This window comes from Marmota flaviventris, chromosome 13 (genome assembly GCF_047511675.1).
Source record: "Marmota flaviventris isolate mMarFla1 chromosome 13, mMarFla1.hap1, whole genome shotgun sequence".
Lineage (NCBI taxonomy): Eukaryota > Metazoa > Chordata > Mammalia > Rodentia > Sciuridae > Marmota > Marmota flaviventris.
In genome coordinates this window covers 62,874,068-62,896,717 of record NC_092510.1, presented here as the reverse complement: position 1 = coordinate 62,896,717, position 22,650 = coordinate 62,874,068, and the positions used below count along the sequence as shown (strand labels likewise).

The 22,650-nt window shown below is 34.4% G+C and overlaps 1 pseudogene; it reads left to right on the top strand.

Annotated features, from left to right (window-relative positions):
- The first annotated feature begins 1,980 nt into the window (after positions 1 to 1,980).
- Positions 1,981 to 22,650, top strand: part of LOC114089139 (mitochondrial intermembrane space import and assembly protein 40 pseudogene) — a 33,419-nt pseudogene continuing 12,749 nt past the window's right edge.

Here is a 22,650-nt window from a genome sequence, read left to right as displayed (position 1 = left end):
CCAACTTTTCAGAATTTAGATTATCCATATTTTGAAATAACAGCAAATTATATAATAAAATATATGTTATTTCAATAGTAAAGGAAGATTGAGGTAATTATTAATGTTTTTTCACTCCTATAAATCTTACCCATTTTTCCAAATGGTAATTTGTACATCGACTTGTATGTGCCAGCTCTATTTTAAATATAGTCAGCCCTCTGTCATTGTTTCTACACCCATGGATTCAGTCTACTGTGAATGAAAATATTTGAAAAAGTGTTTCATCTATACTGATGCAATTTGTGCAGTTTTTTCTTTATTTTCTTAATATAGTATAGCAACTCTTTTCATTGCATTTATATTGCATTACATATTATAGGTAATCTAGGAATGATTTAAAGCATGTGGGATAATGTGTATAGGTTATATGCAAATAACACATCTTATTAGTTAAGGGACTCAAGTGTCTGCACATTTTGATATCCATGGGGAGGGTGGATCATTGGACCAATCACCCACAGATACCAGAGGCCAACTGAATTGCTATTAGAAAGGTGAAAAAGAGTACCTTTCTTTAAGCAGCTCAATGTGACAGGTGAAAAAATAGAGAATGGCAAATCTGTATGGTCAGTACTGCAACAGGGACATCACTGAAATGTAGCCCTTCATACAAGACAGGGGAGGCTGTGTAATAAGGTGGTGATATTTGAACTGAAACTTGAAAATGAGCATGCTGGACTCAGAAGTCAAGGAGTGGAGATGCCAGGTATTGGAAATACACCAGGAGGATCCTGATGACTAAGGAGAACATGATATATTTAGATTTATACAGAGTGTGAGAGAACTGAGTGGGGGCATGGAGCTGGTTTACCAAATTTGAGGCTGAATGGTTGGCAGGTAGTAAGAATATAAACTAGATCCTAGAAACTCAGAAAGCCATGTGGAAAGATCAAAGACAGTGAAAGTGTTCTTCCTAGGTTAGAAAACACATGATCCTAAACAAAGGCAATGGTAATGGGAAGGAGAGCATTGGAGACACATTAGTGTGTTTGGGTGTGAGTAATGGGGGCAAAGGAGGAATCAAGTGATTCCGGTTGGATCTCTTCCTTCACTTTCCTTTCCTTCCAAGATGGCAAGACTGTCATTAACATATATGGTACATTGTGAGAATTATTAAAAGATAATGGCTCTTGAATGGTAAAAAGTGATCATTAGTGGGCAGAAAAATTGCAAAAAAAAAAAAAAAATGCAGCTTTTCCCAAGATTTCTCAAACCTGTCAGTGCTGCAACAGGGTACTACCTGGTTTGGCATTATGGACTGAATTTCTGTTTCCACTTGTCCACAGAACATTCTTTGTGAAGTAAATGGACTGTGGAACCAGGAGACTACACCCTGAATCGCTTTTTATTGGAGGAAGCCTATTAGGTGCAGAAAAACAGTAACACCAAGTAAAAATATTTGCTTCTGCTTCGCTAAAATGAGCCAAATTAACAATATGTAGTCTCTATAATGTTTAGAACCAAGCAGACATTTATGAAATGTTATATCACCAAGTGTTTTTTTCCCAGCAATTTAAGGAATATGTTTATAATATTTCATGGGAAAACATTTTTTTCCTCTATGTATGAAGAGATCAGTTGTTTTCTGTATTATTTACATTGTATTTTAGACCAACATTTACTTCTATAGAAATGAATCTCCATTTTAATAATGGGGATTATTGAAAAAAAAAGTGTAGTATGAAGAATACAAATGTAGTTTTTAGCTTTCCAAAGTGCTTTGTTTTGAAGTGTACTTTTAAGAACAACAAAAACTTACCTTACAGAATATCATCAAATTTCTCTTCATATACATTAGTAGGTTGGTAAAATCTGTAGGAACGATACAACTCTAAAAGAAGATAAAATTAACTGGATACAAATATGGATATCTAGTTTGAGGCATTAAAATGAAATCCTATATCAGAGTTCATACTGTAAGTAAAATTGACAGGACTGATGAATGCTACTAGTGCAATTGATATCATTGATCCTGCAATTGGGAATAGAATGGAGAGGGCAAATACTTTTATTACAGATAACATTGGTAAGTAAAGTAGGTGATCAATCCCCTACATAACAGACACTCTTGAGTATTTTATATTAATGTTGTTTCTATTGTAGAGAAAGGATCACATTAGCTGGAGATAGTAACATTATCCTGAATTTAAAGATGAATTCAGTAGTAAAAAAGCTTGGAATCATCCACAGAAAACATATGTGATAGTGTTTATAAAAAATTACAACATAATTGTAACTAAACATTATTTATTGCTACTTAATTTAACCATATTCATCTTTATATCCTGGGATTCTAGCCAGTGCCTGATATTTAGCAGGTGCTTTGAAAATGTTAAAGCAGTCATTAATGGAACATACATTACAATAATATTATCTCACTGATTTCTGGGTTGTGCTGCCTTGGCCATGGTACTAATAACATAAAGAAACTAGACAGCAAAGCATCCCCAGAAGGTTTTGTGTTCTTAGCAGCTCAAGTGGTTTGTGACCCTGAAGATGACCTGCCAGATGGAAAACATGAGAGTAATAATGATAATTAGGATCCAGATCAACAAAACTAACTTGCAAGTGAGCAAGAATGGGTAAAAAGTCATTACTACAAAAACAACAAAAATAACAATAATACCATAAATACCTTTCAGTATAAAATCATCTGTAAGTACATTATGACTAAAACTGAGTAAGGAAATTTAAAAATGTACCTTCTGTTCATATTATTTTTCCTATTATTTGTAAATGAAATGTTGGTGGAACGATATGAATACTGTTAGAAATTCTTGGCGTTTCAGCTTGTTTTCAGGTTTTTCTTATATATACCTAATTTGTGGTGATTATGCATTAAAATACATTGAACAAGCTGAATATTCTTCTTTTAAATAAATATTTGAATTTTGTACCTCATTTTTAGTGTAGTGAAAGTTCTGGTTAAATTACATGAAGTGTTTGGACTAAGACAGTGGCCTTAGGATTTCAGTGTCTGCAGTTTGGGTACCTGTGGTGTCTCTTACCATGAACTAATGCATTTCAAAGCATTCAGTGTTTACAATCATTTAGAGTCATTTTTGATTATCAAATTGTAAAACAATAGTCAATAAATATTAGCCTATCCTCCATTTTAAAGATTTTATAAAAATATTTTTGATGTTGACCTGAATATTGCCAGTCTTCTTGTCTGTACCAGATCAGTAAACTTCTGTGACTAACACTGGAAATGAATTAATTACTATGTAAACATAAAAAAATTTGAAATATTTTAAAATTAGAGACAATGCCCTGGCAATTAATTAGCATATATTTTGGAATGCTTGAAAAACTTGATTTTTAAATTTTTATAATTTTTCATAATTAATGTGGAAGTTTCAAACAAATGAAAATATATATTTTAAAATAAAAAGCCCACAACTCTTCATATTATAATGTCCTTATTTGCTTTCCCTTCACTCATCTTGCTTTTATTTTTGTGTTTGAATTATTTGAGATTAGCACAAGCCTGCAGAGTAACCATGTTGGCATTATTCTTGCTAATTAATCAAATGGTACTTCCTACTTATTTTAATTATACGAACTAAAAGAGTTATTTTTAGAAAAATGTTGGGAATAAATAAATACTATTATATTCAGTATCTTTACACTGCTTTTAAAAAATTGCTCTCCTTTTTTGAACCATAAGGATATATTTTACGATTCATTTTATTGCTGAGATGTTAAATAGAAAAGGATAGTAACAAGTCAGTTTACACAAATTTTGTTTTAATTAGTTTTTTTAGTAATTTACAGTAATTACTAGCAACTAAATATGTTTAATTATTATACTAATTTTTGTATACTTTACTCTAGTTATATAAGCCATCTGTCTGATGAGTTTTTAATCTGTTGCTTGTGGTAACAGGCACAAGATTATGGTTGAACACTGACTGCTCTTTAACAATTTTCTTTAACAATACAGTTCACAGTAAAACTGATGGAGTGTAATGCTCTTCTTGAAAAATTGAAATGTATACTTTTCCATTTTGAAACTATATTAGATACTCAGAATATTACATTTATATAGCAAATGAGATGCAATTTATATATATATGTGCATATAAATACTATAAATACATACATATGTATATACACATAAAGTCTTACTTTTCATTTCTACAGAAAATAAATTGATTTATTTTCCAGTTGTAACACCCACTGACAAGATGCAAATTTATAGTTTGTACCTATGTTGTTTTGTTTTAATTATGTAAGTACATGCAAAGGCTAAAGAAAAGTAGTTTAATGTACTCTTAATGTACTATCTTTTTCAAAAGGTTACTAAGTTCTTTTGTGACATAAATTTTAGTTGTTTGGACTTAGTAAATAAAAAAAGGTTAATATTTCTTCTGAAAAAAAAGAAAAAAACTAGTTTTATCTTATTTTTAATTTTGAATTTTTAGATATTTTGCTGAACTGTAAGCAAATTGGAGTGAAAAAATTAAGAACAGAATAAATGACCAGTAGCTTGATCCATAGAGTATGCTTAGTGGTTAAAGTACTACAAGAAAATTACGGAGTTTTGTTTTAGTTTTCAATGAATATGGGGTTGAATTGTGTTCTTGTTTTCATCTTATAAAATATAATGGAAAAAATATTCACTTCATAGGAATTTCATTTATAATTGCCTTTGCTGAATTTCACAGTCCTCTTGCAGAGTGAGGTATGACTATATATTTATTTTTAAAGATGTAACGAGAATTTTGATTTGGCTTATATGTAATGTTTTATGCAAGTACATTGATTGTGGAAGAATATTTGGATATGAAGCTGGAATACAGCAGGGAGAATACCAGACCTGTACTCAGAAACCCTGGTTCAAATTTTAGCTCTGCTTCTTTTTGTTACTTTGTCAGAGGAGCTTCATCTCATTGAAACTCTGGGAGCATACAATGATTTCTCTGCCTATAATTTGCAATTCCTCTCTCTATAAAAACTAAACGAGGGACTATATGTGGAAATCCTTTAAAATTATAAAGTGCAATTTTATATTTATCATTTATCTTATGTACAAAGTACTATGATGAATGCCTTATCTCATTTAATTCTCAAAACAGTGATATCTAGTAGGCATTATTAGTAGCCTTATACAGTGAGTGAAAAAATTGGCATTGCCCAGAAAGTAGTGAAACCAGGACACAGCCTTGCTGAAACCACTGCTGGTAGCTAGTATGCTTTAGCATAGGATTTTACTTTTATTTTTACATTTTTTTCCAAGCCAACACATCCTAGAAATGAAGCTAACCATATTAGTCATGAAATATTTTAGCGACAGTGTAGTTCTTTTAGTTGTATTAGTCGTATTGTTCCTATGGCAGCCACTTCTATTTTCCAAATTAAAAAGGCAAATTATTAAAAAAAAAAAACATTGTAAAATGTAAATTGATTTTTTTCTAAATTTTTGTGAAGGTTAGCTGTATAGTGTTGTGAAATTATTTCACTACTTTAGGCATTAATTACCTCTTCCCTATCTCATAGAGTTATTTTTGTATATTTTAATTAATGTGTTTTAAGTAGGCAATGTGCAAACAACGGTTCATAGTACACAATAAACTTATGTGGCATATCGAATGCAGAAATTGCACCAGTTTTTCATATTTCATTGTATCCATACCCCTTTGCAATGGGTCTTTGCAAACCTTCCCATCAAGAGGTGGGATTTATTTCCCACACCTTGAGGCTTGTTTTGTTCCATAGAGTGCCATTTCTAACCTAAGCCTCAAAAGGACTACTATGTTCTGTTCTTTCTTTTGGATTACTGCTGCCACTATCAAAATATTTCTGAGCCATTGTAGAGGAAAATGAGACATCCTGTAGAGTAGAGCCTAATTATACACCAGTCCAGTCTGTTGTCAACCCACCAGATGTATGAGTGAGCCCAGCTTAGCTGAGCTAAGCTGAATCCAGGTAGGTGGAGCTTCTCAGTTGACCAAAAGAGCCTGTTTAGAAGAAAAAAAAAGTTGTTTTAAATGCTTGCTTGTATTATGGGGTGGTTAGTGCCATAGCAATAGCTAAGTGATACCATGTGCAAAAAACAAAAAACAGAAAAAAGGTAGGTATTATTAGGATTCTCGTATATGTAATAAACTTCCTGAAAGTGGTTAGCTAATTCAGAGGCTATATTATACATTACATACCTTACATTACCTTGACTATAAGGTAATTTAAAAAAAGATTTTCAATAAATCCATAGTAACCCAAAACCATAAAAAGGGGAGGGTATGGGAGGAAAGGGAGAGATAAGGAAAGGAAAATATAGAAGAATAAATAGAAGAAATAATTAGAGGGATTCTAGTTATGTAAAAATAGGTTTTAAAAGAAATGCATGAGATTTAAGGTAATGGGTACCTTATCAGATATAGGTAATTAATTCAATCAGCTAAATTGGGAGATGGGGCCCTTCCCAGAGAGATGGATATATTTTGAGTTTGCCTGATACTTTAGGCTTCAACCTGTGTTAGGATGCTTATGAGCAGAACTGCCCTCCCCTCCTTTCCCTCTCTCCCCCCAGAGTGGAAATTTAATGTGTTTCTAAATACATGTGTTTGACAGCCCCAGTGAGGATATTAACCAAAATTCTCAGTACAATCTTGTCGACATATTAAGTGGCACTCTCTGAGAATCTATATAAAAATATTTTTCAGTTTTCAGAACACAGATTCTTTTCTCTTTACTATATTTAGCCAATTGCAAACACAGTTGGCCCCACTGAGCTTGAGGAAATCCTTCAACACAAAAAAGAATAAGGAACAGCGAGCTCACCTTGCTCAAATTTGGCATTGAAAGAGTGTTTTTCAGTTCAGAGCAAAGATATTTACATTTGAAGATATATACTTGTCCAATTACTCTCTCCATCCTTGTTATTCACGTTGTGGTGCTTTAGATAAGGGCATGTTCCTCCACTGCAATCTTCTTATTAAATTAACTTTATTTTCAAGAAGCTCTAAAGATGAAAAGCACTCCGGATGTTAAATATCATTTAAATATTATATGAAGTGCTTCTGAAGTGTTACATTTGTAGGTAGCAGGGAAGAGAGAAACAGGTAGGCAGTTTGAACAGAAGGCTGAAGGGCAGCTTAATGGCATTCTTAAAATTTTTAAGGGCTGCTTTGTGTAGGATCGCAAACAGCTATTCTCTGTTGTCCTGAGGGACTTTACAGTAGCAGAATATGAGGAAATGCCATTAAACAGCAACAGAAAGGACCCCCAAATAATAAGGTATTCTTTCAGCATAAACAAATGTTTATTGCATGACTTGTGGGTACAGTCCTGTTCCAGGTGCTCAGAATTAAATGAACAAACCAGACAAAAATTCCCATAGTCCTTTTAATAAATATCCCTTCTTCCTTGGTGACTCATATGTTTTAACCCTAAGTCCGCTTCTGGTACCTGGGCCTCACTGTTACTATGGAGCCACACAATAAATGGTATTTATTGTGGTATTGTGGTCTCTGCCCCCTGATGCAAGGGAATGTTACCAGCACCAACTGGTCATCCAGGTTTCCAGCTTGTTCTTTGTGGGAGGGTTGTCAAAAGAGATATTAGGCATGTTGCATTGGCTGATTTTCAAACCCTGTGGTCTTCAATTGTAGTGAAGAGCTATCGTAACAAAACTGGCATGGCATTGGCACCAAACAGACATGAAGACCAATGGTACAGAATAGAAGACAGAAACAAACAAACATAAATACAGTTATCTCATATTAGACAAAGGCACCATAAACAGACATTGGAGAAAAGATAGCTTTTTAAATAAACGGTGCTGGGAAAACTGGAAATTTATATATAGTAGAATGAAATTGAACACCTGTCTCTCACCTTGCATAAAACACAACTCCAAGTGGATAAAGGATATATGCATTAGACCAGAGACCCTGGGCCTACTAGGAGAAGATGTAGGCCTAATTATCCATCATATCACTTTAGGAACTGATTTCCTCAACAGTACTCCAAAGTGCAAGAAGTAAAATCAAAAATCAATAAATGAATAAATGGGATGTCATCAAAGTAAAAAGCTTCTAAACAGCAAAGCAAACTATCAAGATCATGAAGAGTGAGCCTAAAGAATAGTCGTATATCTTTGCCTCACAGCACTAATCTCGAGGATACATAAAAACTCAAAAAGATTATCTCTCTCTCTCTCACACACACGCACATACACACACACACACAAACATACAAATAACCCATTCAAAAATGAGCAAAGGAACTAAATGGACACTTCTTGAAAGAAGAATATGAATATATGAAAAAATGTGCAACATCTCTAGTAATTAGGGAAATACAAATTAAAATTACACCGAGATTCTACCTCACAAGAGTCAGAATGGCAACAATCAAGAATACAAGTAACAATCAATGTTGGCAAGGATGTGGGGAAAACGGTACACTCATACTTTGCTGGTGGGACTGCAAATTGGTGCAACCACTCTGGAAATCAGCATAGAGATTCCTCAGGAAACTTGGAATAGAACCACCATTTGACCCAGTTATTCCCCACCTCAGCATCTACCCAAAGGACTTAAAATCAGCATACTACAGTGATGCAGCCACATCAATGTTTATAGCAGGTCAATTTACAAAAGCTAAGCTATGGAACCAACCTAGCTGCCTTTCAACAGGTGAATGAATAAAGAAAATGTGGTACATATACACAAGAGAATATTATTCAGCCATAAATAAGAATGGAATTGTGGCATTTGCTGGTAAATGGATGGAACTGGAGGCTATCATTCTCAGTAAAATAAACCAATCACAAAAAAACTAAAGGCCAAATGTTTTATGATATGCAGATGCTGACTCACAATGGGCAGGGATGGGAGAGGAGCAAGGAATGGAGGTTCACCAGGTTGGACAGAGGGGAGTGCGAGGAAGGGAGGTGGAGATGGGAATGGGAAAGACAGTAGAATCAATTGGGTATAACTTTCCTATGTTCACATATGAATACACAACTAATATAACTCCATATCTTGTAAAACCGCAAAAAAGGGAAGTTATACTCCATGTGTGTATGATATGTCAAAATACATTCTACTGTCATGTATAATTAAAAGAACAAAGAAAAAAAGGACACAAAATTACATCAATAAAAGAAGTATACAGGAGGTAACGTAAATGACAATGGCTTAAGTAGACTAACTTCTAAGACAATTAATTTGCCATTTCTAATTTCAAAATTTTTCCTTCTGTTTCTAATGACATACGTGATTTTGTTGTTGGGACATTACATTCATGGACTCTGAAGAACTGGAAAGAGAGAGGCTGAACCAGCAAGCCTCTCTCTTTCAATGAACTTCTGCTCAGAATGCTCAAATGTGTAAAAGGTTGCCACAGTTTACACATGCTACTTTCAAAGTTAACATTATGTTACCTGTTGTTCAGTGATCTTCTTCCATTAGCTTTAACCCAGAAAATTTTTAGTATCTTCAGGCTCCATAGAAGTGATGAACACTCTTTATTTTTTTAAAAAAATATTTTTTTAGTTGTAGGTGGACACAATGCCTTTATTTTTATTTATTTATTTTTATGAGCTGCTGAGAATCAAACTCAGTGCCTCACCCATGCTAGGCAAGCGCTCTACCACTGAGCCACAACCCCAGCCCCACTCTGAATGCTCTTTAAAAAGCATTACTCAGAGAACAATGTCAAGGAAAGACCTAAGGCAGCTTCTGATCTACCCTTCTGTCTACACTTGCAGAAGATTTCTGTTAAAAACCAAGAGTGGGCTTTATACTGTTAAAAAATAACAAATAACCATTATTATCCAAATGGTTATAACTTTCATATAACTCTCTCCAAGTAATACATCATCAGGGAGAAACTGATGGAGCTCTTTTATTTTCAAAGTTAGGCACACAAATATTTTTGATTTCCTGATGATAGATAAGTAATAGAGTCAATTGAAGTATCATAATAGTAATAGAAGACATACTATTAATTGTAAAACCACCTTATAGTGAATATTCACTTTTTACTATAAAGAAACCATTACTGATTTTCACAGTAACCCCAGGAAGTTAACATTTTAGTTCCTATTGCATAGATGAATAAGTTAAGCCTCTTGAAGTTTGGTCAGTTTTTCAAGGTCATACTTGAATGTTGCCTGATTCTAAAACTCTTTCTTTTATCCCTTGCTGTTACATAAATGCTAACTTTTTACAGATAGCAGTTACTTTGGCACTATGAGTGCCAAGTATTTCCTCTATAGATGTTGATCCTGCTGTTAGGGAGTAAATTCTAGCCAGATCCACCAATGGCAAGAAAGTAACACAGTAGATAAAAGGCCAACCAATTGTGGAATACACATAAATGTTCTCATACTGTCCTGTTGTTGTTTGTTGTTGGTTTTCCCAACTTCCAGTTCCTTCCTATTTTATTGTCTTGGATATTATGATTATAAGATCACTGAACTTTTGCACCAGTGTTTCTGTATTTCTTATCTGTTTTCCCTCTATCCATTATTTGATAGAAATTGACTGAATGTTTCCAAGATAGCCCCAGGGCAGCTCAGATTCTTTTTACTCTTGGAATGATTCCTTCATGGAGGAGAGGTATGGATTGGGGAAGGATGCCTAGAAAAAGTGTGTGACCTTGTATAGGGGAAGCAACCTAGAGAAGCAGGCCATAATTTATCCATGATACTTAATGTTGTGGGATGATTTAGGTAGAATACAATAAGGACATGTCAGGTTTATATTGTCTTTTGCCTGCTAAGGTAGACTGAATTTTAAAATTACTGGATCGCTGGTTTCTGGGTACAATGATAACATGCTAGACCCAGAATAATATTGTAAGGAATAAAACTTGAATGATAAAAAATACACACACACACACACACACACACACACACACACACACCTCTTACATATAACATGGGGAAAGTGCTGTAGTCTAGTAAATTGTATCTGTTGTTCATGATCAGCTTGTTCTTTATAGCCATAGGTACAAATAGTAGTTTGTTGAAACAAAAGGAAATAGGAGCTAAAATATATATCAGAGATTCTTGTTTGCTCTTCATTTTCATGTTTGTGTATATTAAAGAGAAGAAGAAAAAGTGTGTGTGTATATGTGTTTCATCCTTGGTTCTGGGTGAATGAGAAATCAGATAGGGTCATCCCCTTTGCCCCAATATACTGTTGGCCTGTACTTCACTGCTGCCTTCCGTCTACCTGCCCACTTATTGATCCTTTTGCATTTTTTGCTCATTCAAATTCATGAACTTAATGTGTTTTTCAGCAAAGTTGTTTAACTGAATTGCTTCCTTTTAACTATCACCTGATTGAATTTCAAGTGTTGCTTTTTCAAAGTAAATCATTATAGAACTTTAAAAAAGAATATTTTAACAATGTTGACTTGAAAATATAACGATGACTATTGCCTTGGGCCCACTTTATGTTGCAAGATATTATCTGTTGTAATTTGTCATGGAAATATAGGGCAAAAATACACATATACATGCACTCTTTAGGAGTATACCTTAGTGAAGTAGTAGATGACACACATAAGTACTCAGAAATAAATACAATGATAAGAAACTGAGTGGTCTGTATAGCTAGTAGTATCTTAAAATATTTCTAGGTTAACTAACACTGCAACTATGTGCTGTTTGGCAGTGAGGCTTTCTGGGATTCTATACAGTGGTACTTGTCTAAAAATCCACCTTATTTTGCTCAAAGGTCATCAACAATAGAATCAAACAGCAAGGAGTGAGTTTGACAAAATTGGCATCACAGAAATGATGAAAGAAAGCCTTATCTTAGAATATTTTTAGGTTGAGTAGAAAGAGATATTTTATCATTTCATCTTCCTAGGAGCTTAAGATCAGCTTCTTTATGTAAGTTCTCTGGCCCTAAGTTTGAACCTTGCTTATGTCAATAGCCTCTGATAACAGCCTACGTAGTTCTTTGTGCCTAGCCACAGAAGCCTTCCTCTATTTGTTTTGAACATCATAATCCTTTGTTCTTGAGTGATGCACTGCTTCTTCTTTCTGGAGGGATTTACCTATTTAGTTAATCCTATCCTTCAGAACTGTACTTAAAAATTACTTCTTTGAGGAAATACCTCTTCCATCTCATCACAATAGGATTCCCTTTCTATTCTCATAGCTTTAATAAGTATTTTGTATAGGTCACAGCACAATGGATGTGAAATATACATTGTATTGTCAATATTTACTGCCTTTTTTTGCTAGGATATAAGATAAGGTGGATGGTGATAACTTTAGATTTGTTTCACCATCTTTTGCTCCTCTGTGCCTAATATAACAATTACATGCATTTGGTGCTTGGTACATACTTATTGGTTGATTGGATGAGCAAATGGATGGGTGAATTTATGAATGCACAGGCAAGTTCAAGGCCAAGAACCATAGAAAGAGAAAGCAACTTATAAAAGGGGTAGGAGGAGAGCAAAAAAGGAAATCAATAGAATAGATATAGAAAGGTAGGAGAATAGTGGGAGGTAATGATGGAAAATGTTTAATATTTGGAAACTATTTGGAAAAAATATGATTGTGATTTTAGACCTTGATAAGAAAGAGAGAGGAGAGCAATGTTTCCTTTTTAAATTTTAACTTAATAAAATACCTTTTCTGCCATTCCCTGGGCATTTGGGGTATGTTGGCAGAGCTTTCAACAGATGAGTCTAACACTATATCCATCACCTTTCTTTTAGGACCCTTAGGTGGTAAACCGCTTTTCAGAAGATTTCAGGAAACTAACAACATCTAAAGTGTATTCTTAGAAAAGAAGGTAGAACTAATACCACCAATTAGTGTTAAAGAAACTAAGAGATGAAAATATATTAAAAAAAATCTTTTTTGTACCATCGAAAAGAAGAACCTTGGATGTGGGTTAAGATCTAGATAATACATTCCTGGGACAAATCTAGGTTTTTTGGGTTCCTGAAGATTGTACACTTTGAGAGTTTTCTTTAAGAATTCTAATATAAAATCAGATATAGGACTTTGGGAAAGATCTGTGAAAATAAGGGCCCTGAAACTTAATTAATTGCATTAAAATTTTGCTGTTGCTCAGCTATGTTCTTATTGGTTGGGCAAATTTTAGGAAGTACAATTACCTCTTTAAACTTAATACTTTCTTCTATGTAAAATGGGACTAACTATATATTATAGTAAAAGACTGGTGTGGTTTTAAAATTTTATAAATTTCAGGAAAAAAATACCTTGTAAGCAACTGTGATAGGATTACCATAGCTGCTATTATGATCTTAGTTTATTTTGTTTGTGGTCATACTTATATCACCTGTTTTACCATTTTAGTATTTCTCCCAAGGAACTTAGACTTGCTGACCAATATTTGAATCTTTTTTTCACTGACCCTCATTTATTTGTGGTGGTCATGCTCATTAAACTTTGAGCACTAATTACAGCTATGCTGATTCAGGTATGGACCTAGGCCAACTGACTGGCAAGAGCTAAAAATACTCAACCCCCCTCAGTATTGCTGAAAGTTTTTTTCTTGATTCTAATTCCTACTTGTCAGTCAAATGATCATTTTTGTCTTGAGGGAATGGAATTATTTGATAACTCCCTTTCCCTTACTGCTGCTGGTTCTTGTCAGTCTGTTATAAAGCCAAAGGGAAAAAAATATTTGTAATAAAAGTAAAAAGTTGCATTGAAGCTTGTAGGGATTTCAGTTATGTTGTTATATAACATCTGTCCATTTAACTTGATAGTTGTCTCATATTTCTGCACTTCCTAGCAGCATTCCCTGGGGGCTGCATTTCTTTGAAACAAATTATTATATTTTTACTTTTCTCTTAGATCCTGGGTTTCCTGCACAGAATGTAATTAGATAAGCTCTCTCCCATAAGCATAAATATAAGGACAGACACGTGAGATTAAGCACAGCTTGCATAATATACCCTTTATATGTACTCATTTTGGATGTTGAAGAGAAGCCCAGTGTTCTTCCTCCTCATCTTAGCACAACTGTGAGTGTGGGTGTGTGTGTAGGGGGGGGGGGGAATGTAAACAGAAGTAGCCAAACAAAAACAGGAGGGAAACACTTCTCCTTAGGTTGTTTCTGATTATCTTTTTTGTGTGTAGTTCTGGGGGTGGAATCTGGAGCCTCATGCATGGACATGTGCCCTACCACTAAGCTATAACACAGCCTATTGTATCTATTTATCTACCTCTTCTGTCCAGTTGCCCTACAGATGTTAGCTCAGTCTCAGTCCCAACAAAGGATATCTGTCTCTGAGACCATTAGGGTAGTCCACGATGAGGAGAAAACAAGAGTGAGAGATGATAACAGAAAAGACCGTGTGCCACTGAGTGAGATACCTAAGTTTTCTCACATGTAAAATAATCATCATAACCATCACCCAATAGGATTCTTGTGACGATTGACTATATTAATAAACACTGTTAACACGCCAGAAATTTTCTAATGGCTTAATATCTGTCCCTCACACAACAGTTTTTGGTTAGAGTACACGCAAGCCTGAGCCAGAGGAAAATGCTCAGTGAAGACTCCTAAATGGGTGGAGCACAGTGGAGCACACCCGTAATTACAGTGGCTTGGGAAGCTGAGAGGAAAAGATCACAAGTTGGAGGCCAGCCTCCACAACTTAGAGAGACCCCCTGCCAAACACACACAAGCGCGCACGCGCGCACACACACACACACACACACACACATTCCTGAATTAAGATCTAGGTGCAAGGCGTGCTGCCTAGGTCTTGGCTTTAGGGCATAAAGGTAGAAAAAGAAGCATGGGGAAAAAGAAAATGAAATGCTATTATACAAAAAATGTAAAGATTAATTTTTATACTCAAGATTCTTTCTGTTGAAAGCCTCAGATGTGCTTTTTGAAATAAATTCCCTCAGGGCTCACTATCTGAAGAACTTGGTTAAGGGTAGGTTCTGAGCACCCTGAGATGTGTCCACCTCAGCACTGAGTTTTAGAACTGGTGCTCAAAGTGTTCAGTAAGTACATAATCCCCTAGAGGCAGTGAAATAGCTACTTCTTCAAGGAGCAGAATTAGGACTCAGTATGGCCACATTTTTATATCCATGAAAGCTAGTTTAAAAATAGTAGTCCATTGATTTCAATGAACAATGCACACTGAGGTAGAAGTTGCCATTATTAAATGAATGGCTCAGAGACTAAGTGATTTTGTCTAGGATCACAGAAATAATAAATGGCAGAGCTAAGATTCAACACTGGTCTGGCTGATTCCATAACTACTACACTGAATTATTTCAGATTTTTAAAAATAAATACTTTAAAATCATCCAGCAAAGCATTCTTTAACTTTGTCCAATCTCATCTGCTATTAGTAAGTCTCTCCCTGTGCACATGGACGCTGTAGGCATCTGATGTACACCTGAGATACATTTATAACCTGGCTGTCCAGATCCCGAGTCATCTCATTATGAACTTCCTTTCTTCATAATTGTGATGAAGCGATCCAGTCATGTTCAGCAAGTAGGAAACTTCAGGAGACTTTTAAATTTCATTCTTCATGATAATAGATTGGTTTTGTTGCCATGAGACATGAAAGGGATGGTCCAAGTAACTGCATTTAAGATTATGTTTTTTTAAAAGCTTTGTTGAAAGACTTTAATGGAAACTTTTGTTAAACTTTTGTTAAACAGAACCAGTTTAAACCTAGGAATGGGATGTAGCTTGAGGTGCTATTCTTGGAGCAATGTACTTCAAAAGGATACAAGAGGAAGGTTTGAGAACAGTAAGACCCAGTATATTTTACTCTGTACTTTAGCTCAAGAAAATTTGATTTCACTTTCTCACAATGTGGCATAAAGGATGCCAGCTGGTGGAACTTACTTCTTACTTATCATCCATGCCTTGGGGAGGGTAAATGATGAGTCCCAGGGAAAAAAGGAAAACACATGGCATAGAATATTATTTCAAACAATGTGAAACTTCAAAAGCAAAGTACAAAACAGATCATCTTATTTAATTTCAAATGCTTACTCAAAACAAGGAAAGTAATTACTCTTTTACATTAATATTTTTATTTTTAGATTAAGCATAATCTAATTTTAAACATACTTGAAATTGTTAACTGAGACATATAAAATCAATGCTTAATCTATGTAAGATGCTTAAACTATGCAACTTATAATGTATAAATAAACAACATTATAAATTCTTTGTATATTTGTTTTGAATTCACACTTTTTTGGCACAGAGTAATATATATGCAGAGAAAGGAAAAAAAATTGAAAAAATGCAGAAATACTAGTCTCAGTCATTATGTCAGTGTGGCAAAATAGGTACAAATTTACTCTTATTTTCTGATATTTTAATATCCTTCTTGCCCTAGATAGATATTCTCACAAGTTACAGATGTATAATGAATTTCAATTATTGTTTCATAAATATGTGTGGACCTTTTTGGGGATATAAGCCAAGAATTTTCCTTTGAGATTTTAAATTAGATCTCATTCTTTAATCATGGTACTTAAAATATCTTAAAAAATGGATTTCAAATGGCTATCATAAGCTTAGTAGGTTTAATCTGACGCATAAATTCCAAATGGCAGTTAATTGAGATAGACTGGAAGAGATATGGTATTATGGTTTAGATCTGTAGGGTCACCCAGAAGCTCATGTGTTAAATAATGCAAGAAGGATTAGAGGTGGAATGATTGGGTTATGAGATCCTTAGCCTTGTATTAATCTCCTGATAAGGATTAATTGGGTAGTGCCTGTAGCAGGCAGGTTGTGGCTAGAGGAGGTGGGTCATTGGAGGTGTGCCCATGGGATATATATTTTGCTTGTTGAGAAGAGTTCACTCTCTGCTTCCGGGGTGCAATGTTTTAGAGCTGCTTTCCTCTGCCACACTCTTGTGTGATGACCTTTGGCCTTATCTCAGACCCCTAGGAACTGAGCCAACCACCTATAGACTGAGACCTCTGAAACTGTGAGACCCAAATAAACCTTATCTTCTCTAGTTATTCTCTTCAGGTCTTTTTGGTAATGGTCAGGAAAAAGCTGTCTAAAATACATGGTAATATGTAATTAGAAGTGGCTGGAGTTTTTTCTTTCATCTATTTTTTTTTTCCTTCCTATAACCACCTTTGATTGTCCTACTGCATCAAGAAACTAAAATCTCATGGAGATGAAAGCAATTGACTGGCACCTCTATGGTAGTGACTTCCTGTTAGAATTACGGTACAAACTGGGAAATCCTTTTAACTGCAATGATTCCAGTCTCCTTCATCCATGTGAATAAAATAAAATGTGTTTGATATTAATAAAAAAACTGAAATGAAGCAGAGTTGGAAAAATACTAACTTTATCATAGCTGCATTATAAGTGATTTTTTTTAAAATGAAAGTGGTCAAATAAATGCATCTTGGGGTAGCAATTCCAAGAGAGTATCAGGAGACTCTTCCAATCTTGGCTAGAACGTTTTCCCCAACACAGCACAACTGCTTTGGTCTTTTGGGTGACAGTGTATCTGTGTGTGTGTGTGTGTGTGTGTGTGTGTGTGTGTGTGATTGTGTGTGTGCATGCACACGCATGTATTAGGGTTTGTAAAGAGAGACTACTTTTAAATTACAGACTAAGACTGATCATTTCAACAGAAAAAAAAAAAAAAAAAGGTCAAATTTAATTGCTGTGTAAATAGGTCCTGGGTAAGTCATGGATGGTCCAAGGGGTCCAGGTGTTTTGCTGTTTTTTTTTTTTCCTTCCTTCCTCCTTACCTCCCTCCCTCTCACTTGTCTTTATGTTATAGATTTGTGGAAGAAGGACTCATGACCAGGAGCAGTATTTGGAGCACACTGGTATCCAGGGTGTGTTCCCTGTTATCACGTTGCTCTAGCATCAGCAGCACTATGGAGATTGTTTTTCTTCTGCAAATTTGCATTGTTATTTTATAGTTACAATTTTATTTATATTTAATTTCAGTGATTGGTAAATGTTTCTTTCATAAGTGACCAAAATATCTTCTTTCCTTTTAAGGAGTTCTTTCCTGTTAAGACAGTAATCCAGAGTTCTGTTTTCAGTAACTTTATTTGACAAAATAATTCTATTTAATGGGGGCATTAATTTAAAATAAGTTTTAAATTCACTGGGACTGACTCTAAGTTCTGATTTGTAAGTAAACTGAGGAGAGCTATCTCTGAATAATCGGTAATTAATGAGATATCAGTGCTTGGTTGGATTCATATTAAATAAGTGAGTAGATTGAAAATATCACCTATGATTGCTAAATTACAGTATCATTGGCTATTATCCTCCATTACAGCTTTAATAATAACTATATGAAATATTTAATCACATATGATTTTGTCAAAATCTACCAAGTTTTTACTCTTTGAAAGGATATTTAATGAGTTTAGCCATAACCCTTAAAGACTTTTCTTATCTTCTTTTTCGTGACATATGCACTAGTTTACTTTTAAAAGAACCAGTAGTATTTTTCATATTATAATCACCTATTTTCTTTGAAGGGGAGATGAACTTGTTTATGCTTTGATATTTTTATTACATAAGTAATATATGAGTATGCATTACAGAATTCTCAAGAAATGTGTAGAATAAAAGAGGAAATTTTCTGATTTTTCTACTTCCTACTTTATAAGAATTGCAAACTGTTCTCATATGTCTTTTTAGTACTTTTCTTTCAATTATATAATATAGTTATATATCATTTTTAAGAATCTAAGTGCCATCATATGATACATATTCTATGGACTTTGCTTTTTCTATGTATCAATATATGTGGAATATTTTCCTTACAAGACATGTTGTTCTACCCCTTTGTTGACAAGAACAATAAATATGTGGAATATTAGCATTTGAAATTTTTGTGTATATGGACAAACTATACTTTGGATAAATTTATACTGAAACTAAAATAAGTGGAATGGTTTTCCTGTGTCGCACCAACATCATGTAATATCAGTCATTAAGTTTGAGGTGTTAAAGATCTCATATTTATTATTTTACTTAAATTTCTCTTTAATTTTAGTTGCTTTTGTGTTGTTTTCACATATTTATTGGACACTTGTATTTATGTTGTGGATTTCATTTATTTTGTATTTAGTACTGGATCTTCTTACATTTATTTCCAGGAACTATTTTGTGTTCTACATAGTAATTCTCTCTTACACAGGTGGCACATGTGTTCTCTGGTCTACTTTATTTTTTTAAACTTCATGACATAGACTTCTTTATGGCTTCTGATTATTGCATATTCCTCAGAGAGGCTGACTCTTACCAAGATTATTAAAATACTTTCTAATATATTTTCTAACATTTTTGAAGTTTTTAAGAGATAGTTATTTTATATTTGTATTTAGAATTAAAGACAAAACAATTTGACGTATAAGAATGTATGCCTTGAAAAATAAGCTGGAAAATAACTGTGCATTGGCCAATGCTGGAGAGGACAGCAGGCTTTCCTGATGGAAGGTGACACAGCTATCACTTCCTAATCACTGGTGTTGGTATGGAAGTGTCTGTTTCATCACTGTCATCTTCAATGCACTTTCTTTCCATGTGCTATGGTTTGAGTGTACCTTCCAAAATTACGTTGAAATTTCATTGCCATGGTAGCAGTATGAGGGGTAGGACCTTTCAGAGGTGTCAGATCATTTGGATTCCACCCTGAAAATGGATGAATGCTGTTATCTCAGAAGTGGGCCAGTTATCTCTAATGCTGTTATTTCAGGAGTGGCTTTGTTATGAAGGAGTGCATGTGTGTGTTCTCTTACTAGCACCTTTTCTGTCTCACACATGCTCTCTTGCCCTTCTGCCACACCATGATGCAGCAAGACAGCTCTTGCCAAGTGCCAGCACCATACCCTTGGCCTTACCAGCTTCCACAAACGTGAGTGAAATGAACTTCTGTTGTTTATGATTTGCCTTGTCAGTGGTGTTCTGTCCACAGAAAATGCACTAAGAAACAAACCACCTGTTTATTCCATCACCGGCAGCATATTTGCTTTTGTTCTCAGATTAAATTTATCTTAGTCACAAGGTATGAGCAAATCACATTTTAACTCCAATGGTGTCCAAAGCAGAAAGAAAGGGAGCAAATGCAGATGGTGGAGGGGTGGAGGGGACTTCTTTATATATGGGTCTCCCTTTTATCAGGGAGATGAACCTTTCCCAGAATTGGTCTCATTAGGCATTCCCACTGTATTTCATTGATCAGAGTGGAGTCTCTGGACTTTTCCCAGACTAATCATAGGAGTAGGTGAGAGAGATCCCTGTGATTGACTTAAACCAATCATTATTTATTCCTTAAAGTCTGGAAATTGCCAAGTTAGTACAATTTTTGGAAAGAAAAATGTGCAAAAATTGTTGCAAGGTGGGCAGATAATAGTCTATAAATCCAAATATCAGTACTTTAAATTTACTGAGGTTTTTCTCATATATTAGCTTGTTTGATTTATCTCACATTTATGTAAGGACAGTTTTTCTCTCCATTTTGATGATGAAGCTGTGATCTAAGAAATTACATGATTTGCTTAAGAGAAAACTCACAAGAGACATGAGGGAATTTAATCAGGTCTTCTGATTCCTTGTTCAAGACTTTATTAGCTATACCTATCATTTAAACAAATTAATATGTCTTTAAAATAGTGAGAATACAGGAATAGATTTATACAGATGAAACATCATCATCAGAATTCCAATTTTCCTTTTTTCTCCTTAGGTACCAGAATTGTCTTGGGAATTGCTAACTATCATAGAGAGGTCTCTGAGTAGAGAGAAATGATGACCACACAGCTGGGTGCATTAGGTCATTTCTTACATGAAGGAAACCTGAAATTATTAAAAATAGGTGGAATGAAACATTGTCCACAAATGTATTCAGGCCATGTGGAAAATATTGGGTGGTTTCATGGACAGTTTACCTGCAAAGATACCTTATACATAATGTCACTTAGTTTGAAAGTACCTAGGAGAAATTTTGTTGCTATACAAGCTTTATGTGACAGTAGAGTGTTAATTGTTTGTGTTGTGTTTCTATTTCTTATTTTTTTTTTCATACAAGGAAACAGTAAAACAGACGTAGTTTTATAGTTTCTCCCCCTAGTACTCCTCTCTTTTAAGGAATATTATTCAGATGTTTTTTTTGTCTGTTATAGGAATTCATTCCAAAGCAGTATTGGCATGTCACATATTAAGCTCTTAAGACTTTAGTGCTCACTCTCTGTCTTTTCAAGTGATAATGCAGTTCTAAGAACATTAATGTCTGAGAATCTCTTCTGCTGACAGTCAATCTGACATCCTGGTTAAGATAAACTTAATTTAAGTGTGAAAATAGAAGTGCTACATTTGCTGCATTATGAATATGCTAAGCATCTAAGGTAATGAAAGATGATCTGTGCAGATCCTTATTATGTTAAAGCTGTTATTTGGTAGGCACACTAATTCACACAGATGCCAATTTATGGATTCCTTTGATTTTGTTCATTTATTTTATTTTAATTTGTTATATATGACAGCAGAATACATTACAACTCATATTACTCATATAGAGCACAATTTTTCATATCTCTGGTTGTTCACAAAGTAGAATCACACCATTTGTGTCTATATACATGTACTTAGGGTAATGATGCCCATCTCATTCCACCGTTCTTTCCTACCTCCATGCCGCCTCCTTTCCTTTCTCTCCCCTTTTCCCCTTTGTCCTATCTAGAGTTAATCTAATCCTCCCATGCCCCCCCCCCCCCATGGCAATGTGAATCAGCATATTCAAAATATCCTTGTTCAGGAGGCACACTGATTTGCACAGATGCGAACTTACAGATTCCTTTGATTTTTATGGTTTGTTCTTGAACATATAAAAAGTGATAAAAGGAAAAAGCATTTTTCCTATTATTTGTTTATGATACAAGTGACTGTTGCTTGCAATGTATATTTTAGATTGTTTGATTTCTTCTAAAGAGAAATAAAGAAATCAGCATTTTAGATGAAACATTTTCAAACTTTGTAAGACATGTTTTAAAACCTCTTTCTTAAACAATAATAGGGAATCCTCCTTTTTTTTTTTAATCTATCCATCTATGTATCTTCCTATCTTTGGGAATTCTCTCTGCTTACAGACATTTTTGGTATTTCATTCATTTCATCATGAACAGGAATAGGATCCAATTATATGAAGAAGTAAATGAATTTTGAAGTGCCTGTAATAAATTTAGAAATGATTCATGTGAATGGATTAAAAAAGTCTAACAAATTGGAGAGATCAGCTGAAGTTATTCAAGGACTTTATCAAACATTTTAGTTGAATATGTTTTGGACTGGAAATCATATATACAGTATAAATGTGAGATAGTGACTAAGACCTTCACTTATGTATTAACATTTTATAAAATACCTCTTCTATAATAATGGTTACATAGTATTCATGTGCCTCAGAAGATATTTAAATATCTTCTCAGACCAGAAAGGACAGGCTGATCAGACAGAGTCATAAACTCAAACACCTGTTGAGTAGCAGGAGTTAATAGGGAGTGGCAAGGATGCGCTGTAACTGAGGAGTTCATGTTCTGGCCAGGGTGCTCCCTCTTTTTGTCCATCCCTTCTTTTCTTCCTTGTATCCTTCATTCCTTTTCAGCTAAAT